This window comes from Camelus dromedarius, chromosome 1 (assembly GCF_036321535.1).
Source record: "Camelus dromedarius isolate mCamDro1 chromosome 1, mCamDro1.pat, whole genome shotgun sequence".
Lineage (NCBI taxonomy): Eukaryota > Metazoa > Chordata > Mammalia > Artiodactyla > Camelidae > Camelus > Camelus dromedarius.
Window position 1 is genome coordinate 79,232,193 of NC_087436.1, and position 22,893 is coordinate 79,255,085.

General features: G+C 40.7%; 1 long non-coding RNA gene across 2 annotated transcripts; it reads right to left on the minus strand.

The window, feature by feature from the left end:
• Positions 1 to 4: 4 nt before the first annotated feature.
• Positions 5 to 22,113, minus strand: LOC135322141 (uncharacterized). Of its 2 annotated transcripts, none has more exons than XR_010382500.1 (3): positions 20,897 to 21,020; positions 1,738 to 1,823; positions 5 to 802 (listed from the first exon to the last, which is right to left on the minus strand). It is a non-coding gene; the product is annotated as an uncharacterized LOC135322141 (long non-coding RNA). The 2 variants fall into 2 exon arrangements; XR_010382501.1 differs by lacking the exons at positions 5 to 802; positions 1,738 to 1,823; positions 20,897 to 21,020 and adding exons at positions 3,027 to 3,204; positions 21,825 to 21,879; positions 22,025 to 22,113.
• Positions 22,114 to 22,893: the final 780 nt, after the last annotated feature.

A 22,893-nucleotide genomic window follows, 5' to 3' on the forward strand; every position in this document is an offset into this window, starting at 1 on the left:
TCCTTCTCGTCAGGTTGTTGAGACTTCTGTTCAAGCTCAAGAGCTGAGTGGTGGAGACAAGGGAAGGTATTGAAGGGTGGTGGGTGGCGTGGGATGTGGAGCTACCTGTCTGGTGCCAGTGTGGGGTCTGGATTCTAGAAGGCATGACTGTCGTCAGGGAACCCACTGGAGGGGCAATTTCACAGAGAGAAGGAGGAGGCAGGGGCCTGAACAGAGATGGAAAGCAAAGGATGGCTTTAGCAGGAAATCTTAAGATGAATGGGCAGATCTTAGGAACTGGGCAGAGGGATGAGAGAGGGAATGAATCACCTCATGAGTCATTAGATAGGCTCATAAGATGTACAATATTGTAAATAAAAACCTCAATTGTTTCCGGTTGCTGACTAAAAATTTGTTAGTTTAGCAGAGGTTAAAATGCCCTTCCTTCCTCTTAGTGTGACTCTGGCAAGTCGTATTTTCTTTCATGGGATTTGAACAGAAAACGCAAATGAGTCACTTCACTAGAACGGTTTTACCCTAGGTAAGGTGTGTGTACAGAGGGAGTTGCTCCTGGAGGTGAAAGGGGAAAAGAGGGGTACCTGGGTGCTCATTTATTTCAGAGGGCATTTGCCTCATCTGCGAACATTCACACATACCTTTGAGTAGAAAACCGAATGTCTGCACGATCAGTGCTATATTATTTCAGGAGACTGGGGTGTGAGTTATAGCCACTGCATAGCGAGGCCACTAAACCAAAGAGGGAGGTGACATCATTCCCGTCCTGGAAGGGCTCACAGCCTGGGAAGTGAGACAAGCCTATGGGCTGTACAGAAAATATCCTTAGGATCTTACAAGGCAAGAGGCCATCAAGTTCTAGCAGATCTTGGGCAAATCTCATAATAAAAAAAGGCTGTGACTTATTGAGTACCTAGTGTGTGCTGAGCACAAAATCATTTCAACCAGTGTGATATTCAACCATCTGATATTCTTAACAACCCTCTTTGTTATTATCTTCATAGCAAAGATAAGGAGACTGAGCCCAGAGAAGTTAAGTAGCTTGCCCAAGGGCTCTACAACGAATAATTTGGAAGGGTGAAATTTGAACCCAGGTCTCTCTGACACAAAGCCCCCTTTTCCCCACTATGACTCTCAACCACAAAGCAGTGGTGAAGCCTCCATATCACAGGAATGTGGTGTGGATTAATGAGATACTATGGGAGTGCCTGGATACATGGAGGAGATGCAGGAGGGTGTGTTTCCCCCTCCCCTGTCATCCCTGCTCTTCCTCAGGATGAAGCTCCGTTTTTCAGGTTCTTCCAGTGTCCCCTGTGTCCCCCTCTCTTCCGCAGTAGGAGCCTCATCTGCCTCTCTCCCCAGCTGGAGGCTGAGCCCTTTGAATGAGAGGGGGAGGCCTTTGTCATTAGCGTGACTTTAAAAGCTGGAGCCAAGCCAGATGAAGGCACAGAGAGATTCAGGGAGCTATGGGATCACGCTGAAATGTCTTTAGAGTTGTGATCTAAGCCAGTCACACAAGAATAGGGAAAGAACCAGGGATTGATTGATTCTATCTGACGGAGAAGGATCCAAGGTTCGGGGACTTTACCCATTCTGCCCATTTATACAGATCAAGCATTTTAAAAGGGGCCCATGAAGTCACCTGCGATTGGGGTGAAATCAGCACCCCCCTGCCAGGTCCTGTGTTCTAGTCTTTGGGTCTTTTATTCATTCACTCAACAAACATAGATAAGAATTGAGTACCTGTACATCTGGCCCGTGTGCGGTGCTAGGGTACAACGGCAACAACAGGTTTCCTCCCGCTCTCAAGCTGCCTGTTCGGTTTCATTCTAATAAAGGAGAAAGACAAAAGGAAAACGCATGCAACACAAACACAACCCAGGCAACACACGAGTGAAAGAAACAGCTGCACGTTGTTCTAAGGGCTGGGAAGAAAGTCCTCAAGGGGCTGAGGGTCTGAGTGAGGGGGTGGGCAGGAGAGGCCTCCCCGAAGCAGGCACGTGGGCAGAGCAGGCGCTGGCTGTGTGGATGGGCGGGAGGGGCGTCCAGGGAGAGGGCACAAGTCCCAGCGTGAGCTCAGCAGACTCGAGGAACTGAAAGGAGGCACCTGGAAGAGAAGCACTCAGCATTCTGCACACCGCGAGGGGCCCAGGAATCCAGGAATGGTGGCGGAAAGAGTTTGATGGTGCCATTCCCCAAGAGCTACACTTTGGAGGAGACAGACCGGTGCCCTGGGGTGAGTGCATGCGTGCGTGTGTGTGTGAATTCGAGCTGGGAATGTCACCAGGCCGTCTGTCTGGCTTTTTATGACTGAGAGCTGTGGCACGGCCACACCACCCAGCTGGTGCTGCTCTTTGCTTTGCAAACAGGCTCTGTAGCTTTGGGGCTGAGAATGGGTAGACTTAGTGGTTGATGACCAATTCCCTGAGAATAATGATCAGGCTGGGTGCATGTGACTCCTGCCATTGACCAGACTGCTTCAGAGGGTCATTGCCATTTTCAAAAAGGGCAAAGTAGCCACTGGCCTGTGTCATGTAGCGAGTTCTGTTCACGTTGTCCCTGGGATTAGCCATTTAGTAAATGTTTATCAAGACAGTAGAGCAGAGTGGTGCTGAGTGTGGCCTCTGGAGCTGGAATCACCACTGGATCGCTGTGTGACCTTGGACTAGTTAGCCACCATTTCTGTGCTTCAAATTCCTCAGAGGGTAACCGTCAGGATTAAAACATGAACACGTCCCAGCACATAAGCACATGATCAGTATTCAGAAAATACTGCTTTTCTTTTTTTTCCCCTGAATTAGGAAAGTAGAAAAAATGAATCATAATGAAAAGAAACAGAAGTAGAACATGTAGGCTGTCCATGTGGGATACGGACAGTGAGAGAGAGAGAGAGAAACCGCAACGGTTCTTGAGCACTAGCCTGGAACACTGCTTGACAGTTGTGTCATTTAAGGCTTTTTCTGACTCAAGTCATAGAATAGTAAGCAAAAAAAAAAAGGGGGGGGGGGATTTATTGCCTCATCTCTGAAGAATCCTGGGCACACAACTGGCTTTACTGCCAACTTGTTCCAGGGCCCCCTCTGTGATCAGGGCCCAGGCCTGTCCTCCTGACTCCCCTCTCCTCGGTGTGGACTTCATTCCCTCTCAGACTTCGCGTGCCCTGTAACGGTGCAGGGACTGCTGACAGCTCCAGGCTTGTCCTCTCAGAGCCTGTATAACAAATAGGTACATCACAACAATAGTTAGCACCCATACTTGCTTCCTACATCACAGGCTTACTGCGTACATAACCTTCTGCATATACTGAAACTTGTAATTTTCACAAGAATGAGGAAGACAGGAAAATTGAGGCAGATTAAGTATTAGCCCAAAGTTACAAATAAGAGGCAGTGCCAGGATTTGAGCCCAGGTGGTCTGGTTTCAAGGTCTGTGCTCTGAAGTGCCTGTTCTGAAAGAGAGCCGCCATCTTTTTGGATCCAACTCAGTGCATTCACTCTGTCTGGGTTCCTAAGGCTAGAATGAGGTGATGTCCAGTCACCTAGGCTGCAGTCATGTGCCTGTCCTGAAGTGGCCATGGGGAGATGCCACCTAGAACTCCTGGGCTGGGGAGGGTACCGAGGGAGGGATGGATAGCAAATGGCTATTGGATACTCTCTTCAGAACAAACAGCAAAACAAGAGCTTCCCATCACAACTGAGATAGAAAATAAAGAAGAGAAAAAGGTTTTAGGGAGAAGACGATGAGCTTGGTGTTAGAAGGCCAGAGTTCAAAGTGCTGGAAAAGCATTAAGTGAAGATGTGGCTCATTGGACGTGTTGAGTTATACTTGAAACAAGGTGATATTAAAAGGGTGGAAATAAAATAATAGGCAGAGAAATACTGGGCAAATGAAAAACAAATGAAAACAGGGGTAGTAACATTAATATCAGACGTGGTGAAACTGCAGGCTAAAAGCGCTTAGAGTTTAAAGAACATCCTTATATAGTAATAATAAAAGACAAATAATAAAGGGGATATAACAGTCATAAAATAGACATCAAAGGACTTAGCAGCTAAATGCGTATAGGCAAGGAAAACCTTATAAATACACAATTATAATGAGAGATTTCGAAATTGCTCTCTCACAATTAGCCAGAAGTAATAGTCAAAAAAAACCCCATTCATTATGCTACATACCTTAAATTTATACAGTGCTCTATTTCATTACATCTCAATAAAACTGGAAAAAAAATAATTCAGACCACCAAAATAATACAATGTAATACTAGTCAAAACGTTATTCAGATGAACTCAATAATATAATCAAACAACTTGATATAGTACATATAAGGACCTCTCCCATCCTAAAAATAAAGAAAAATTTTTTCATAAAAATGTAAAATTATAGATACATGATAAAAGGTGACCTAAAATTGTAAGTAGTTAGAAATTAAGGAAGAAACTCCTTGATAAGTCTTGGATCAAAGTGGAAATAAAAAGGAACTCATTAGTCTCTAGAAACCAATGAAAAGGGAACCACTTCTATTGAAATTTACAGATTTACACTTCTATTGAGAAAACAGTGCCAAAGAGGAACATTTAGAGCTCTAAAAATGCCTTTGCAATTTAAAAGTAATACCAAAACAAAAAAGAAACTAAATATTCATTTAATTTAGAAAATGATTTCAAAATTGTAGAATAGATAAAAAAGATTACACTGTATAGCACAGGGAAATATACACAAAATGTTATGATAACTCACAAGAGAAAAAAATGTGACAATGAGTGTGTATATGTCCATGAATGACTGAAAAATTGTGCTGAACACTGGAATTTGACACAACATTGTAAAATGGTTATAAATCAATAAAAAATATAAAAAAAAATTTAGAAAAAGAAATTAGGAAATTGAACTCAGTAAAGGCAAAAGTTGAAATTAATGACAGAAAAAAACCCAGAAAAGATAAAATAGTAGGAAAGATGAATAAGTCAAAATCTACTGAAAATAATTCCAAAAGTTTTGGATAAACTAATAAACTATGTATTTATATAAAACCAGCAATGTGAAGTAGAATATGGGCAGGGTTTCCTACTGGTGGAAATGGGAAGTGTTATAGTTTTTTGGAAGGCATCAAAAAATGAGTTAATATTCATGAAATGCTTTCACATAATAAATGCTATGGATTTTCTGGTTAAGTAAGTGAAACTTCTCTGAAAAATAAAATATATATCTCTACTGACTCAATCAATAGTTCCTTTCCTAGGACTCTATCCTAGTGGTACAAACAAACATGCAAAGATGTTTTTATAGCATTGTCCATGGTGGCTAAGAGCTAGAAACGAAGTGGATGACCATCAAAGGAGAACGGATGCACAAACTGATGTGTCCACACTGTATGTGGCCTTTAAGAAGAATGAAGTAGGAGTTTTAACTGATGACTTGCTGAGATTTTCACCATGTACTCTTGAGCGGGAAGAGCCAGATGCAAAAAGTAGATACGACTTCATTTTTGTAAAGTTGTGACAAAAAGCCATCCATGTGTATGAATATGTAAATCTGCATAGAACTGTGTGAGAAATAGAGAGATATGGAGAGACACATGAGGTCGTCAGCATGATTTACCTGGGGTGGGGGTGGAGTTGGAGGGCAGGACGTGGCTACAAAGGGAGAAAAGGAGAAAGGAGCGAGAAAGGGATCCGTGATAAGAACATGTGTGATATGGCCCCCTTTATTTAAAATTAGACTAGATGTATGAATATACAATGAGATCCATCAACATTTTAACAAGGTTTGTCTCGAGGTGGTGAGTTCAGGTGACCTGAAGGTGTTGGGGGTGTGGACCAGGAATGGTATTTTAGGATTCTAGCCAGCTGGGTGCAGTGGACGTTTACTCAGGAAGACTGATGGAGTGAGCCCTCATATCATTATGAGGACTTAAGCAGCACCCTACGAAATAACTCATCTCAAGGGAAACAAGATCCAAGGGTCATATGTTGGGGTCAAGAACAGTTGATCAGTGTGGGAGCAGAGGGAAAATTCTGAGTACATATCTGCCTTGTAAACTAATACCCAGTCCAGTCTCAATTCATGCTTGCGTTCTAGGACAGAACCTTTGAAAACAACCAAGTGAAGCCAGAGGGCTGTTACAGATATGCTCATCCACTGATTCCTTCAGCAAATATTTACCAAGACCCTGCTGTGTGCCCAGCACTATTCTAAAGGTTGGGGGTACAGCAGTGAACCAAAGCGGACAAAAGTCCTCACTCTCGTGGAGCTTATGCTCTGGTCCTTCCCTCCCTCCTCAACTGCAAGGCCCCTCAAGCACAGAAAGCATGTCTTCTTCTTTTTATTCCCGTGCCTAGAAAAGTTCCTGACAGGTGTGATGTAATGACACAGCACTTTGCATGTTTGTGATATCCTGCTCTCTGGATGGTTGTGGGTATGTCTGATCTTCAGTTTGGGTTGTAAACTTCTTGAGGGCAAGACTGTATTTTACACACAGAAGGAACAAGAGACATTTTTTGCTTGATGAAACACTGACATGAGAGGGGATGGAAATGGAGATGAAATTGGAAAAACAGATGTACAAGTTTTTGTGATGGGACCCTCAGTGGACTGGGTGGCTCACCAGAAGCCAAGGCAAAGAAGGAGAGAATGAATTCAAGATTCTGGCAGAACAAAATTATTAGAACGAATGTAAGAAACTTTAAGAGCAAAACTGTTTTTTTGTGGAAGACTAATGGTTTCTGATATTTCAGTAAGTGACATAATTGAGATGCCACGTGGAACTATCCAGCTGCTAATGTGAAACATGCATCTGAAGAGAAGTGGGTCTAAGAGCTTTCTCTTGAGGTCACATGTGAGTGAGTGAGAGAGTCACCAAGGAAGAGAAAATGGGGTTCTCAAAACTTAGGGTTGGAGACCTGGGATCAGTCTAGTAGTGCTGCTTACTGACCATGTGAGTCTGGGTACATCATTTAATGGCTCTGAACCTTGTGTCCTCAATACATGAAGGGCTACTAATGCCTGCCCTCCCCTCCACAGAGCATCAGCATGATGTGATGTGTGTAGAAGTGGTTCTAAACCAGCAAACACTATGCAAATCAAGGATGCTGATCAAGATGGAAACATTGGGGCTGTGGCCTCACCTCTTCACCTCATCCACAGGTGCCTACCTGCCCTTCAGATCTCAGCCCCAGTGGCCTTCCCTGAGCTCCCCATGGCCCAGTACCCCCATCACAGGCTGTCCTTGCAAATCCACCCTTTTTACTGGTTTAGTCCACACCTGTCCCTCTGCTTTCGGGGGCTCCACATCCGTTCTGCTCCCTGTTGGGAGCACAGTGTCTGGCATATTGCAGTCCCTCCAGAAATATTCCTTGAAAGAATACAGGAGAAAACCAAGTAAGCAAAGACAACAGGAGGGGTAGAGTCAGAGAAGGTGGAAGAAAAACAGAAAACCACCGCTGGAGTCAAAGTAGTAGAAACCTTTTTCACAGAAGAAGCAGATCAACGATGCTGAATGCTTTAAGAAGCAAAATGGAGTGAGGAATGTGAGAAAGCCCCAGATTAACTGTACATTGCTGCGATTAGAATGTTGCTGCCATTTAAACAATGGTTTAAATACGACAAGCGGCAGAGCTGTTGGTTGGAAATAGTTTCCAGGTTTCTAAAGAAAGGAAATGTAAATACTGAAACCCTTCCTACTTCTGTTAGGCATTTAGCTTTAGGTAATCTTGCCCTATGAAGCAAGAAGACAAAAGGCTTGTGAAATCAGCAGAGTAACTTGAACGGAGCTGTAGAATCTTAACGTCCGGAAAACCCGGTGTGGATATATTACCCCATAGGTTTGTATTTGTTGCTAGAAGTTCCCAATTACTAAACTTTTGTTCAAACACAAGCACTATTAATAATAATTAATACCGTATTATATACTTGAAAGTTGCTAAGAGACTAGATCTAAAGTGTTCTCACCGCAAGAAAGAAACAGTAATTATGTGACACATGGCAGTATTAGCTACAGGTGGTAATAGTTTTCCAGTGTGTAAGTGTATCAGATCAACATGTTGTACACCTTAAACTCACACAATGCTGTATGTCAATCATATCTCAATAAAACTGGGAAAAAAAACCCCCAAAATCCCAGCTGTGGCAACAAATCTTAGTTCAATTACTCTGAGTTGCCTCTAGAGAAAATGTCAGAGTTCATTTAGGTCCATGCATTTTGTGCATTTAATAACTTTTACATACTATTTTATAGTGTGGACACATTTTTCTAAGCTCATTTTTCACTCACTCTGGGGATATGAAATATTTGGAAGATATTTTATTCCTATTTGACCTACAGATCTGCACTTTTACGTACCTGTAAGAATTCCAGAGGTGGTAAGAACACCCAAGCTTTATATACAAATGCAATGTCTTTATTGCTTGGCTTCTTTAGTGTATGGTGGAGACTTTCAACAATCACATTTTAAAATGTTATGGTAAAAATACACGTAACATAAAACTTGTTGACTCACCTGTTTTTAAGAGCACAGTTAGGTAGAATTAAATGTATTCACATTCTGTGCCACTACTCTCCAGAACTTTTTCATCTTGCAAAACGGAAACTCTATACCCATGAAACAATAACTCCCCATTTCCCCTCCCCACCAACCCCAGGAAACCACTTTGATGGTAACTTTTCTTATTGGGCCAGTTACCTAGAAGTTCCGCCTTAACACATCACTGGGAAATCCCGAATCTGTAGCTACCCATTGAAATTAAGGTGTCATTTGGCTAATCCAGACGATTAGCGATTAGATACAATCCTATGCCAAGAGGAAGCAAAATTCAGGGGTGGATTTATAAACACTAAAAGATGGAAAGAATTTGGATACAGGTAAAGCAACTTAATTCCTGGGCATTAGTTAAATGCCTCGTGCATGAAGGAACGGGCGGGTTCAACAGTCTGAGGAAGGGTAGAGATCATTTAGGGCAGGGAGTCATTCATTCAGTTAACGTGTGTTGAATACACTTAGGTCTGACCCTGGCTGAAGACTCGGCACTCAGTGAGCTCCCTGGCTCAGGGAGATTGCAGTCAAGTAGTCTGGACAAGAGAAGGCAGTTAATAAATATGTGTTTATTTGTTGCCACTTGCACAAGTTCCCATGTTTTTATCTCAAATAAACTGGCTTCAGGTGGTGAAGATATAGAAGGTCATATCTGCAATTTTTAAATTACTCACTTCCCACCATCTTTTATAGCATCAACACTGAAATGTTCACCACATAACTGAATTTGCCTGATGTGCTTTGAATGTCTCCCAGGCATTTACAAGTCCATGATAACATTTGCTCCTTAGAAAGCCCCAGAGGAGGATATTATTATTATCATTCTTATTTTCCAGGTGAAGAAATAGAAGCTAAAAAATGCTAGGTGACTTTTCCAGGATCACAAATCTAGAAAAGGTGGAGTCAAGAAGAGACTAGGGTGCTCTGATTAAATGCAATGCTCCTTTGACTTCTCCATGTTAATCACAGCTAGAAGGTTCTCAGTCAGTTGGTTAACAAGACACATATTTACTGAGCACTTAACTGTGCCAGACATCCAGGATACTGTAGCAAATGTGATCTAAGCAAGTCAGTCCCTTCCCAGGCTGATGTTGTAGTGTGAGAAGACAGGTAACTACAGACAATCACAAATGCTAAGCATTGCAAAGAGGTGCTTTGAGAAAATCAAACATAAGAACCCCACCTAGGTTGGGGTGGGGTAGGAAGTGGGGGATTCATCTGAGGTGGGGGAGAGTCACAGACAAGTTTTTTTTTTTTTTCTGAAAACAAAGCTTCAGGACCCTGCCCTTAACTGATATTGGCTGCAGCCAGACCCATTCAAACTTGTTTTGTTTTGTGGGAGGGTTCAGTTACCACATAGGTGCGTTCAACTGAATTGTGGATAGAAAGTCCGACCCCACCCAGACTAGTGAAATTGGTTTCAGTGCTTTCACATCCTGTGAAATACACACTCTGTGAAGTGTCTGTTTAAATACATCTATTTTGGGACAAAAATTAAAATTAGCCCCTGGATGGGGAAGTAGCACCTGATCCATCACCTACTCTGTTAGTGTTACTTTAACCAATGAAAGAAAATTTCATCTTTTTTGGGGGAAAAGGTGTTGTTTGACTTGATGCAAATCTTGCAAAACTGACTTCTGCATTGCTCTCTTCCTCTGAATTCACACAATCACTGGAAAAAGTGACAGGAAAATGACAGGACACAATTGCAAAAGGTCACAGTAACACTGAAAGAAATTCACTTCTGTTAAAAAAAAGTGGGGGGGGGGACACATTTCTTCAGTTGTTTGCATACTGGCTGCAATTAATTGGTGTTCATTTTAACACACTGTATGAACTATAACCATTGTCACTGGATGCTGTGAGGCTCAGAATATGCCAGACTCCACATGCTGAGTGGATCACTGCACTGGGCTCTGGGTTTTAAAGAAGCACCAACAAATTTATTCTTGCCATTCTCCTGCAGGTTATAGTCTAAGACTACAAGAATCTTGCTTTCTGGGATTTCTGAGACTGTCCTAATTTCAGATAATTCAGTTCCTGGTCAAGTCCCTTGGAAACAAGGGACTCTCTTGTCTCATGTGTTGCTATACACTGTCTCCTATAGCGTGTTTGCATATTGCCCATAATTAATGGATTATGTGTGTAGGGGAGGAAATATTTTCCTCTACCTTTCTAGATTCTTTTGGCTAGTCTGCTAATTAAACTGACATAATATGGATAACAGGAGAAAAACAAATCTAACTATATACATACAGGAATCCCACAAAAACAATGAGACCCAAGGACAAGTCAGGTAATTGTGGCTTGTATGTCCTCCTGAGCTAAGAAATGGGATGGAAGTGGGGCCTGGAGCTTCAAAGGGGAGGGTGGTAATTTATGGGATGAAAAGGACAGCAGATGCTCAGTTATTAGATGTCTGTCCTGCCATGTAGTTACATCATTCAGAGAAAAGTCATCTCTGGTAACTGTGCTCTTTCTGGACAGGCTCCCTGACCAAATTCTTTTAAGCAGTTAAGAAAAGAGGTGAAAGTTCTTCTTGAGTCTGCTGGGTCTGGATTGTCTTCAGCTCAAAGTAACCCACATACCAGAGTGGCACATTTTGGGGAGACTTGTTCTGAACCCCTTCAGTTGTATGTCTGACAATACAGAAATCGTAGTCACCACAGATGTGTGTTTAATAAGGTCAGAGATGTTAGTGTGTCAATGAAAAATTACCATTCGTTCATTTGCTCTCTTACTGATACGTTGAATAAACAGTATTACAGGTGCTGGGGATACAGAATTGGGAAAAACAGGCAAAACTTCCTGCCCTTGTGGAGCTTAGTCCCAGCAGGGAAGACAGATACACATGAAAAGTAAGGTGAATCTATGGCATGTTAGATGGTAGAAGACAAGAAAAAGAATAAAGTAGCGAAGGGGAATGGGGAGTGTTGGGGGGGGGGGGATGCTTGCAGCTTTCCAGGGCAGGTCCGTCTGAGCAGACCTCTGAAGGAGTTTGGGAGTGAGCCATGCAGAAACCTGGGGAAGAGCCTTCCGGGCAGGGAGTCAAAGGCCCTGAGGTGGGAGTGTGCCTGGCACTTTCGAAAAAGAGCAAAAAGCTGTCAGGGTGGTTTCATTAGTGAGAGAAGCAGGAGACGATTGGGAATAGAGTATTAAAGATTTCACAGGTCATTGTAAAAACTTGAGCTTTTACTCTGGGTTAGAGGGGAAGGTGAAGAGAGTTTTGATTAAAGGATTTTTTTCTTTGTGTGTGTATATATATATTTATTTATTGAAGTATAGTCAGTTTACAATGTTGTGTTAATTTCTAGTGTCAGCATAATGCTTCAGTCAAACATACATATATTCATTTTCATTTCTTTCACCACAGGTTACTACAAGACATTGAATACAGTTCCCTGTGCTATACTGGTTAGAGGATATTAATGCAGATAATAGTCAACCCTTATATGGCATTTACTAGATTCTGGGCACTGTTCTAAGTACTTTACATATCTTAACTCATTTATTCTCTATATCAACTCCACGAAATAGGCATTATTCTTGTTTACACAGATGAGGAAATTGTGGGTCTAAAAAATGGAGCAACTTGTCCAAGTTCACACAACTGGTAAGTGATAGAACCATAATTCAAAACTAGCCAGCTTGTCTGTGGCCCATTTCCTTTTCTAGACCAAACAGTGAGACTACATTTTCCAGACTCCCTTGCAGTTAGGTTGTGGCCATGTGACTGGGTTGTAGCCAGTGGAATGTGAGCAGAAGGGGAGAGCGCTACTTCCAGCTTTCACATGCAATCCTTCATCCCTCTCCTTCATCTTCCAGCTGAATGCAGAGAACTTAAAGTTCCTAGCAGAAGATGGAGCCATAAGATGAAAGGAGCTTCCAAATGATCACATGGAAGCTCTCCTGCAGGTCAGGAACTATCTTTTGGGATTCACAATGAGCTTTTATTATGTAAGCCACTGAGAATCAGGCAATGGTTTAAAAGTCTTGAATTTAAGAAGAAGGTGGCATGGCCTTCACATAGAAGACTCCTCAGTCTATTAAAGAAGACAGGCATAAATGATGGCAATGCAGTATTCTAATACAGGCATTAAGAGAGAAGTCTGCTGCTCAGAGAAAGGAGTTCTAAAACCTACCTAGGGAAGTGGAGGCCAACTCTACCTGGTGACACCTGAATAGGTTGATGGAGGGTGCACAGGAGTTTAGGGTTAGGAGGTGTGGGGAATAGTGGTGGGGCCATTTCAGTAACAGTTTGTGCAAAGGCATGAAAGGGCAGAGGAGTCTGGGAAGGATGAGATGTTCTGACATCCAGCTTATCTCATTTTGTGCTAACTACTGCTTTCCTTCTTCACACATCTTCAGCCCTCTGACCTGAGAAGGCAACATACCCCATGGTTAGGGATGTTAAAGAAAAATTTAGTCTGACACTTGTTAACATGGTAAGGACTTTAATCAGAACTACTGTGATAGGAGTCAAGACTATCACAATAGGGAAGAGAGCTGAGGCTCAACTCTGAATACAGAGAACACAGCTAGGGATCTATAGCCGACATGAAGTCTGAGGTCAGTAGATAAATGAAAAAGTACTAAGAGAAGACATTAAGGGTAAGGGTTCTTGCTGAACTGACTTAACAGGATTCTTGCTGAAGATAGGCCAAGCTGATGAGAAATCAATGAGGGGATGAGGAATTCGATCAGATATCAAGGGGGATCAGATATCAAGGGTAGGGGATTCTGTCTAAACTGACTTAGCAAGATTGTTACAACTGGACTCAGCAAGAACAGAGTGAAGACAAGGATGGGGCCTCATTGAGAAGAGGGCTCAGAGGAGCCCGAGTTTGGTTAAGGAGAACTGAGTCTTTATCAGATCCTTGTGCTCTTGAACCAAAGGACTGGATCTGAATTCTCATTCTGTATCATCTTGCGCTGGTTGCTCAATCTGTCTGTGCCAGTCATATAGGGATAACTGTAATACCTACTTCATGGGGAGACTGTGAGAAATAAGTGATCAAATGTACAAAGCACTTAGGACGGGGCCTGGCACAAGGTAAGTGCTCAGTAAGTGCTATCTGCTGGTGCTGGTGTTGCTTCTTCCTACTACTGCTGTTAACTTCTTTGACCATAGAAAAAACATTCAATAAGCAGAGGAAGCCAAGTGTGGTCAAAGACCTATTTTGAGTCTCAGCTGGGTCATTTTTTTAACATTTTTATTGATTTATAATCATTATACAATGTTGTGTCAAATTCTAGTGTTCAGCACAACTTTTCAGTCATATATGGACATATACACACTCATTATCACATTTTTTCCTCTGTGATTCCCTGTGCTATACAGTATAATCTTGGTTATTTATTCTACAATTTTGAAATTCCAGTCTATCCCTTCCCACCCTCGGCCCCCCTGGCAACCACAAGTCTGTATTCTATGTCTATGAGTTTATTTCTGTCCTGTATTTATGCTTTGTTTTTGTTTGTTTGTTTGTTTTTGTTTTTGTTTTTTAGATTCCACACATGAGTGATCTCATATGGTATTTTTCTTTCTCCTTCTGGCTTACTTCACTTAGAATGACATTCTCCAGGAGCATCCATGTTGCTGCAAATGGCGTTATGTTGTTGGTTTTTATGGCTGAGTAGTATTCCATTGTATAAATATACCACATCTTCTTTATCCAGTCACCTGTTGATGGACATTTAGGCTGTTTCCATGTTTTGGCTATTGTAAATAGTGCTGCTATGAACATTGGGGTGCAGGTGTCATCCTGAAGTAGGGTTCCTTCTGGATACAAGCCCAGGAGTGGGATTCCTGGGTCATATGGTAAGTCTATTCCTAGTCTTTTGAGGAATCTCCACACTGTTTTCCATAGTGGCTGCACCAAACTGCATTCCCACCAGCAGTGTAGGAGGGTTCCCCTTTCTCCACAGACTCTCCAACATTTGTCATTTGTGGATTTTTGAATGACGGCCATTCTGACTGGTGTGAGGTGATACCTCATTGTAGTTTTGATTTGCATTTCTCTGATAATTAGTGATATTGAGCATTTTTTCATGTGCCTTTTGATCATTTGTATGTCTTCCTTGGAGAATTGCTTGTTTAGGTCTTCTGCCCATTTTTGGATTGGGTTGTTTATTTTTTTTTATTGAGTCGTATGAGCTGCTTATATATTCTGGAGATCAAGCCTTTGTCGGTTTCATTTGCAAAAATTTTTTCCCATTCCATAGGTTGTCTTTTTGTTTTATTTATGGTTTCCTTTGCTGTGCAGAAGCTTGTAAGTTTCATTAGATCCCATTTGTTTATTCTTGCTTTTATTTCTACTAGGAGAAAATTTTTGAGATGTATGTCAGATAATGTTTTGCCTATGTTTTCCTCTAGGAGGTTTATTGTATCTTGTCTTATGTTTAAGTCTTTGATCCATTTTGAGTTTATTTTTGTATATGGTGTAAGGGAGTGTTCTAGCGTCATTGTTTTACATGCTGCTGTCCAGTTTTCCCAACACCATTTGCTGAAGAGACTGTCTTTATTCCATTGTATATTCTTGCCTCCTTTGTCGAAGATTAGTTGACCAAAAGTTTGTGGGTTCATTTCTGGGCTCTCTATTCTGTTCCATTGGTCTATATATCTGTTTTTGTACCAATACCATGCTGTCTTGATGACTGTAGCTCTACCCATTTATGATAAAAACTCTCGCCAAAGTAGGTATAGAGGGAACATATCTCAACATAATAAAAGCTATATATGACAAACCTACAGCCAGCATAGTACTCAACGGTGAAAAACTCAAAAGCTTCCCACTAAAATCTGAGACAAGACAAGGATGCCCACTATCACCACTCCTATTCAACATAGTCTTTGAAATCCTAGCCACAGCAATCAGGCAAGAGAGAGAAATAAAAGGGATCCAAGTTGCAAAAGAAGAGGTAAAAGTGTCATTATATGCCGACGACATGTTACTATATATAGAAAACCCTAAAAGGTCCACACAAAAACTACTAGATCTGATGGAAGAATTCAGCAAGGTAGCAGGTTACAAAATTAATGTTCAAAAATCAGTTGCATTTCTTTACACTAATGATCAATCGACAGAAAAAGAAAGTAAAGAAACAATCCCCTTTAAAATAGCACCCAAAGTAATAAAATATCTGGGAATAAATCTAACCAAGGAGGTGAAAGAATTATACACAGAAAACTATAAACCATAGATGAAGGAAATTAAAGAAGACTGTAAAAAATGGAAAGATATCCCATGCTCTTGGATTGGAAGAATCAATATTGTTAAAATGGTCACACTACCCAAGGCAATCTACAGATTTAATGCAATCCCTATCAAATTACCCAGGACATATTTCACAGAACTAGAACAAATCATAATAAAATTTATATGGAACCATCAAAGACCTAGAATTGCCAAAGCATTACTGAAGAGAAAGAAAGAGGCTGGAGGAATAACTCTCCCAGACTTCACCTGGGTCATTAACTTGATAACTTGATCATTATCCAAGGGAACTTGCCTGACTCATATCAAATCTTTAGTTTTCTCATTTTAAAGTGGGACCATTGACTCATGCCCTCTCCCTGAAAGATTTCTGAGCGTTGATGGAGACAGCTTTTGAGAAGCCATGAAACTCTATTCAAATGGAAGGGATTACAAAAGCCACCACAACTATCCTTGCTTCACTTCCTGGCCCAGCCTACATTTCTCAGGCCACTGCCTTCCTTCAACCTCTGGATTTTGCTGTGATCTACCTTGATACTCATTTTTACTGGGTCTCCCTCTACTGTCTTACCCACTACCTACCTGCTACCCACATGCCCAACAGCCACAACCCAATCTAGACATCAGGGACCCTGATCCATGTCCTCTCGTATTTCCTTAAGTTTTTCAGGAATTCTTACTAAAGGGGCCCCAGTAGTATTGCCAGATAAAACACAGAATGCCTAGTTACATTTGAATTTCAGATAAACGATGAATACATTTCATCATATGTCCCAAATACTGCATGAGACATACTTACACTAAACATTTATTTCTTGTTTATTTGAAATTCAAATTAAACTGGGTGTCTTGTATTTTTATTTGCTAAGTCTGGCAACTCAACACTCCAAAGGGGAACCAATAAGCATATATAAGAGGAAATGGAACTGGGAGGGCAAGTGAGAAAATTGTGTGCAAATACCCAGGCCCACTACTTCCCTCATCTTAGAGAATCCAAGCCTCACGGGCCCACCATGGTACAAATGTCTCCAAGCTGCCCCGAGGAAAAAGATAGCGAGACCATAGACTCTTTCCTCAACAGTGCCCAGCGTGGTCTTTCTAGAACAAAAATGTGGTCACTTCCCTGTTTTAATCATTGATTTTGCAGGGCTCTGCAAACTCAGGCACCCAGGAAAAATCCAGGTGCTTTCTTGTTTTTGTGAATGAAGTCTAATTAGAACGCAGCCATGTTCATTTGTTTTCCCTTTGGTTGTGTCTGCTTGTGCGCTACAGTGGTGGCGTTAAGTAACTGTGACAGGGACCATCTGGTCAGCAGAGCTTAAAATATTTACTATCTGGCATACTTAAAAAAAACGGCTCCCCAATCTTTTTCCTCCACCTGTTTTCCTGGTGAAGTCCCGCCCTAAATGTGACATGTCTCCCTACTTCTACCCTAGAATCCCTGTTTCTCTATGCTCCCTTAGTATTTATATATCCGTAGCACGTTTTTTAACCTACTGTAATTACAGGTTTGGTATCTATCTTCTCTACTAGCAGTAGCTTTCTTGGATGGCAGGAACCATATCTTATTTTTCTGTATAGATTTCTGAACTCCTAGCACAGGTCAAGCACATAATAGGTATCTGTTGAATAAATAAGAGAGGTTGCTACAATAGGAAGAGTCTGGCTGTTAGAGGCAAAAAGACCTATTTTGAGGTCCACTCTCTTCCTCTTACTATCTACTTGTACAACATTGAACAAATTACTTAACCTTTGTGAGCTTTAGTTCTTTCAACTATAAAATGGGGTTAGTAATACTTAGTGAGACTTCAGTGAGATAATGCATATAGAGCACATGGTATATTATTCTTCCCTTTGAATGAGGGAAGAGAGAGGGGACAAGAAAGGAGAGCAGTGGTTTCCAAGGAAGAAGTAGGTAGAGGAAGTGATAAGGAGACCAAGCGGACAATTTGCCACTCAGCACTAGAAATCTCTGAAGCCTGTGGGTTGTTTGATGAGCCTTTCTCCAGGCCATCTCTCTGCCTGTGGCTAGTTCTCTCAAGCACAGGAACAAGATCAGATATAGACAAAGCTGTGCTAGGCTCTGGGGATAGTCACTGCACCACAAACCAAAGATCCATCTGGACAGAACCACAAAGACACACAAAGCCCCAGGTAGACATAATGGTCAAGATGCTCAACAAGCCCCATGGTCTCCACAGCTGGTTCAGATGACCCTTCTCCAGACTGTGGGTGTCTCATTGCCTGAGCCTCCCAAGCCCGTGCCATGCCTGAGGAGAGCCCTACCCTGCTTTGCACCTGGTCTACAGCCTCATTCAGATAGAACTGTCCCCCGCAACCCCGCCAAACTAGGAAGTTGGTTCTTGAACCAATGTGTCAAAGAATAAATCATAAGGGAAATTAGGAAATATTGAGACAAATGAAAACAAAACCACAACATACAAAAACTTATGAGATGTAGCAAAACACAACTAAGAGGGAAATACCTATATTTTAAAAATGAAGAAAGATCTCAGATCAACAAACTAAACTTACACATCTCAGAACTAGAGAAAGAAGAATAAGCAAAACCCAAAGTTACCAGAAAGAAGGCTTAATAAAGATTAGAGCAAAAATAAATGAAATAGGGAACAGAAAAACAATAGAAGAAAATTAACAAAGTTGAGTATTTAAAAAGAGATCCATAAAATTTACAAACCTTTAGCTAGAGCAAGAGAAAAAAGAGAAGACTCAAAAAACAAAAATCAGAAATAAAGAGGCGATATTACAACTGGTGCCACAGAAATAAAATGGATTATAATAGACTACTTTCAACAATTATATGCTAACAAATTAGATAAGAAATGGATAAATTTCTAGAAACATACAACCCAGAAAGACTGAATCATGAAGAAATAAAAGATCTAAATAGACTTCTAATTAGTAAGGAGATTGAATTAGTAATCAAAGACCTCCCAACAGAGAAAAGCCCAGGACTAAACGGGTTCACTGGAGAATTCTACCAAACATTTAAAGAAGAATTAACACCAATTCTTCTCAAATTCTTCCCCAAAAGAAAGAGAAGGAAACACTTCCAAATTCATTTTGAGTCCCAGCTTTACCCTGATACCCAAATCAGACAAAAATACAAAAAGAGAAAAATTACAGATCAATATTCTTGATAAATATTGAGGTAAAAATCCTCAACAAAATACTAGCAAACTGAATTAAACAACACATTGAAAGGTTTATACACCATGTCCAAGTGCATTTATCTTTGGAATGCAAGGATAGTTCAACATACAAAAATCCATTAACATATACACTATTTTAATAGAATGAAGGGAAAACGCAAAAGATTACCTCAATTGATGCAGAAAAAGTGTTTGACAAAATTCAATACTTTTTCATTCATTGAACAAACCAAGATCAGAAGGAAATTACCTGAATGTAATAAAGGCCATATGTGAAAAGCCCATAGTTAACATACTCAATGGTGAAAAACTGAAAGCTTTTCCTCTAAGATCAGGAACAAAGCAAAGATGCCCACTATTACCGCATCTGTTCAACATAGTACTGGATGTCCCAGCCAGACAATTAAGCAAGATAAAGAAATAAAAGGCATTCAAATTGGAAAAGAAGAAGTAAAATATTTCTATTTCCAGATGACATTATCTTATATGTTGAAAACTCTAAAGACTCCACCAAAAAACTTAAATCTAATAAACAAATTCAACAACATTGCAGAATACAAAATTAACACACAAATATCTATACACTATTTCTATACACTAACAATGAACAATCTGAAAATAAAGTATTAAAAAACAATCCCACTTAAATAGCATCCAAAATAATAAAATGTTTGGAAATAAACTTAACCAAGGAGTCAAAAGCTTATTCATTGCACACTATGAAATACTGCTGAAAGAAACTTAAAAAGACATAAGTAAATTAAAAGGTATCTCGTGTTCTTATATTGGAAGACTTACTATTGTTAAAAGAATACCACCCAAAGCAAGCCACAGATTCAATGCAATCCTCATTAAAATCCCAACAGCAGTTTTTGTGGAAATAGAAAAATCCACCCTAAAATTCATATGGGAAATCAAAGGACCGTGAATAGCCAAAACAATCTTGAGAAAGAAAAACAAAACTGTAGGCCTTATGCTTTCTGATTTCAAGACATATTACAAAGTTACAGTAATCAAAACAATATAGTACTGGCATAAAGACAGACACTTAGGCCAATGGAACAGAACAGAGAGCCCAGAAATAAACCCTCATATACATGATCAAATGATCTTTAATACCACAATGGGGAAAAGAAAGTCTCTTCAATAAATGGTGCTGAGAAAACTGGATATACACATTCTTCCAAGAATGAAGTTGGACCCTTACCTTACACCATAGAAAAAAATTAACTCAAAATGGATTAAAAGCTTTAATGTAAGACCTGAAACTAAATATCCTAGACACAAACATATCACACATTATGATATTGTATTTGGGAATGATTTCTCAATATGATGCCAAAAGCATAGGCAACAAAAGTAAAAATAGACAAATGCAAATACATCAAAATTTAAAACTTCTATTCAGCAAAGGAAACAATCAACAGAGTAAAAAGGCAACTCACAGAACTGGGAGGAAATATTTGCAAATCATAGATCTGATAAGGGGTTAATATCCAGAATATATAAAGAACTCCTGCAACTCAACAATAAAAACACAAACAACCCAATTCAAAAATGGGCAAAGGACTTAAATAGACATTTCTCCAAAGAAGATATACAAATGGCTAACAAGCACATGAAAAGATACTTAACATCACTAATCATCATGGAAATGCAAATATAAACCACAATGTGATACCACCTCACACCCATTAATATGGCCATTACCAAAAAGAAAAGAAAGAAAGAGAGAGAGGGGGGAAGGAAGGAAGGAAGGAAATAACAATTGCTGGCAAGGATGTGGAGAAATTGGAACACTTGCACATTGTTGATGGGAATTTAAAATGGTGAAGCCACTAAGGCAAACAGTATGAAGTTTTGTCAAAAACTTAAAAATAGAACTATTATATGATTCAGCAACTCCACTTCTGGGTATGTATCAAAAAAAAAAAAAAAAAAAAACCAAAACCTGAAAACAGGATCTGAAAGAAGTACTTACACATCCATGTTCATTGTAGACTATTCACAGTAGCCAAGAAGTGGAAGCAGCCTAGATGTCCTCCGATGGGTGAATGAATAAAGAAAATGCGTCATGTGTGTAACATGAAATATTACTGAGTCTTACAAAAGAAGGAAATCCTCCTGTCATATGGTTTAATGTGGATGAAACTTGAAGATACTGTGCTAAATGAAATAAGCCAATCACAAAAAGACAAACACTGCGTGGTTCTAGTTACGAGAGGTAACTGACGTGGTCAAATCCATAGAGACAAAGTAGAACGGAGGTTGCCAGGGGCTGGGGGAGAGGGGAATGCAGACATTGATTAATCGGTACAGAATTTCAGTTTGGGAAGATGAAAAATTTCTGGAGGTGGATGGTGATGATGTCTGCACAACAATGTGAAGGTATTTAATGCCACTGAACTGTGCCCTTAAAAATGGTTAAGATGTTGAACTCTATGTTATGTGTACTTCAACACACAGAGCAAGAAATAATAGACATGAAAAAATAGATAGCCCTGAATGTCATTCCCAGAGACCCTGGTTCTGTGAATCCAGGCCCAGGAATACGCATCTTGAGCAGGCAGCTGTGGTGGTATGATTAGGGTAAACAAGCAGCTAGAGATACAGGAGGATAGACTCTGACTCATAATCTGGGAAGCCTCTCAAGTGAGCCGCCCTGTGGCGCTCTGGATGATTGAGAGACACTTCCTGCTGCTCTGCTGATCTACTCAGTTTCACTTTGCTGATATTGTGGTTCAACACAGTTCACTGTGGTTGAATACAACCTGCATGTAAGGCACTGGGCCAGGATATGGGTGAGGAATACAAAATCCAGTTTTAACCCCAGGGGAGACCATCAAAGATACAGTATAGAAGCAGAAAGCTCAAAGGGCCCCTTGGTGACTTCCAGCACTTGGACTCACCCCTTCCTCTTCAGGGCAGTGGTGCAATGACGTCCAGCTAGCTCACAGGGTGGTTCTGGAAACAAAATGAGATAAGAAGTGTGAAAGTGTTTTTATTTCTGTAATCAGCTATTCAGTGTTTACTTTTAGGGCGAGTGTTTAAATCTTGACTCTATAAAGTGTCAAGGCAGAAGTTCTCAATCCTGAGTGCACGTTATTACCTGGGGAATTAAAAAAACATCCCTGTTGACCTCCTCTCCACTGGGAGGGATTCGCATTCAGTTGGTCGGGGGAGTAGCCTGAACGTGGGCGTTTTTTAAAAAGCTCTCAGGTGTTTCAACTGGTGGCCAGACTTGAAAGCCACTGTGGGGTGAAACACAGAGAAGGGAACAGTGAGTTCAGACTGGTAGGATGGAAGAGGCTCCCAGAGCTGGTCACATTTGTGCTGGACCTTTGAAGGCTGTGAGAGACTGGGGGAACGATGGCTTTGGACTACGTAACATGTATACATGATGTAAAATTCAAAAGTCCAAAAAGATCTATCTTGAAAGATGTATCTTCCTTTCTCTCCTGAACCCCTCCCCTGTTCCCCTCTCTGGGGCGAACGACTCTCATCGTTCTTGTTTCTACTACCAGAGATAATTCTTTGCAGTTGCTACTGAGAAACTTGTCAGTTTGGTCAGGGGAAGGGAGAAGATGGGAGCAGGTATCATCTTCTGTGGCATGACCTTCCACTTGGCACAGAACAGCATCTATGTAGCAATCGCTTGACTGAGGAAGTTCATCTAACAAAATAACAAAAAAGTGATTTTCAGAGTGGGGCTTTTTTTTTTTTTTTTTTGGAGGGGCAGGCATTGTTCTTTCTTCCTGTCTCAGTACATCCTGAGTAGTTTGATTATTTTGTTTTGAGCTTTTAATTTTGAGCTCATTGTAGATTTCTCATGGAACTGTAAGAAATATTACAGAAACATCCCATGTCCCCTTGGCCTGAGCGGCTTAACTTTAATTTCAGTGCTAATCAAGATACTTCAGATCCAATTCTCTGGTCTGATTTTGAAAAACTATCCGGGACATGAAAGTAAGCTTGCAG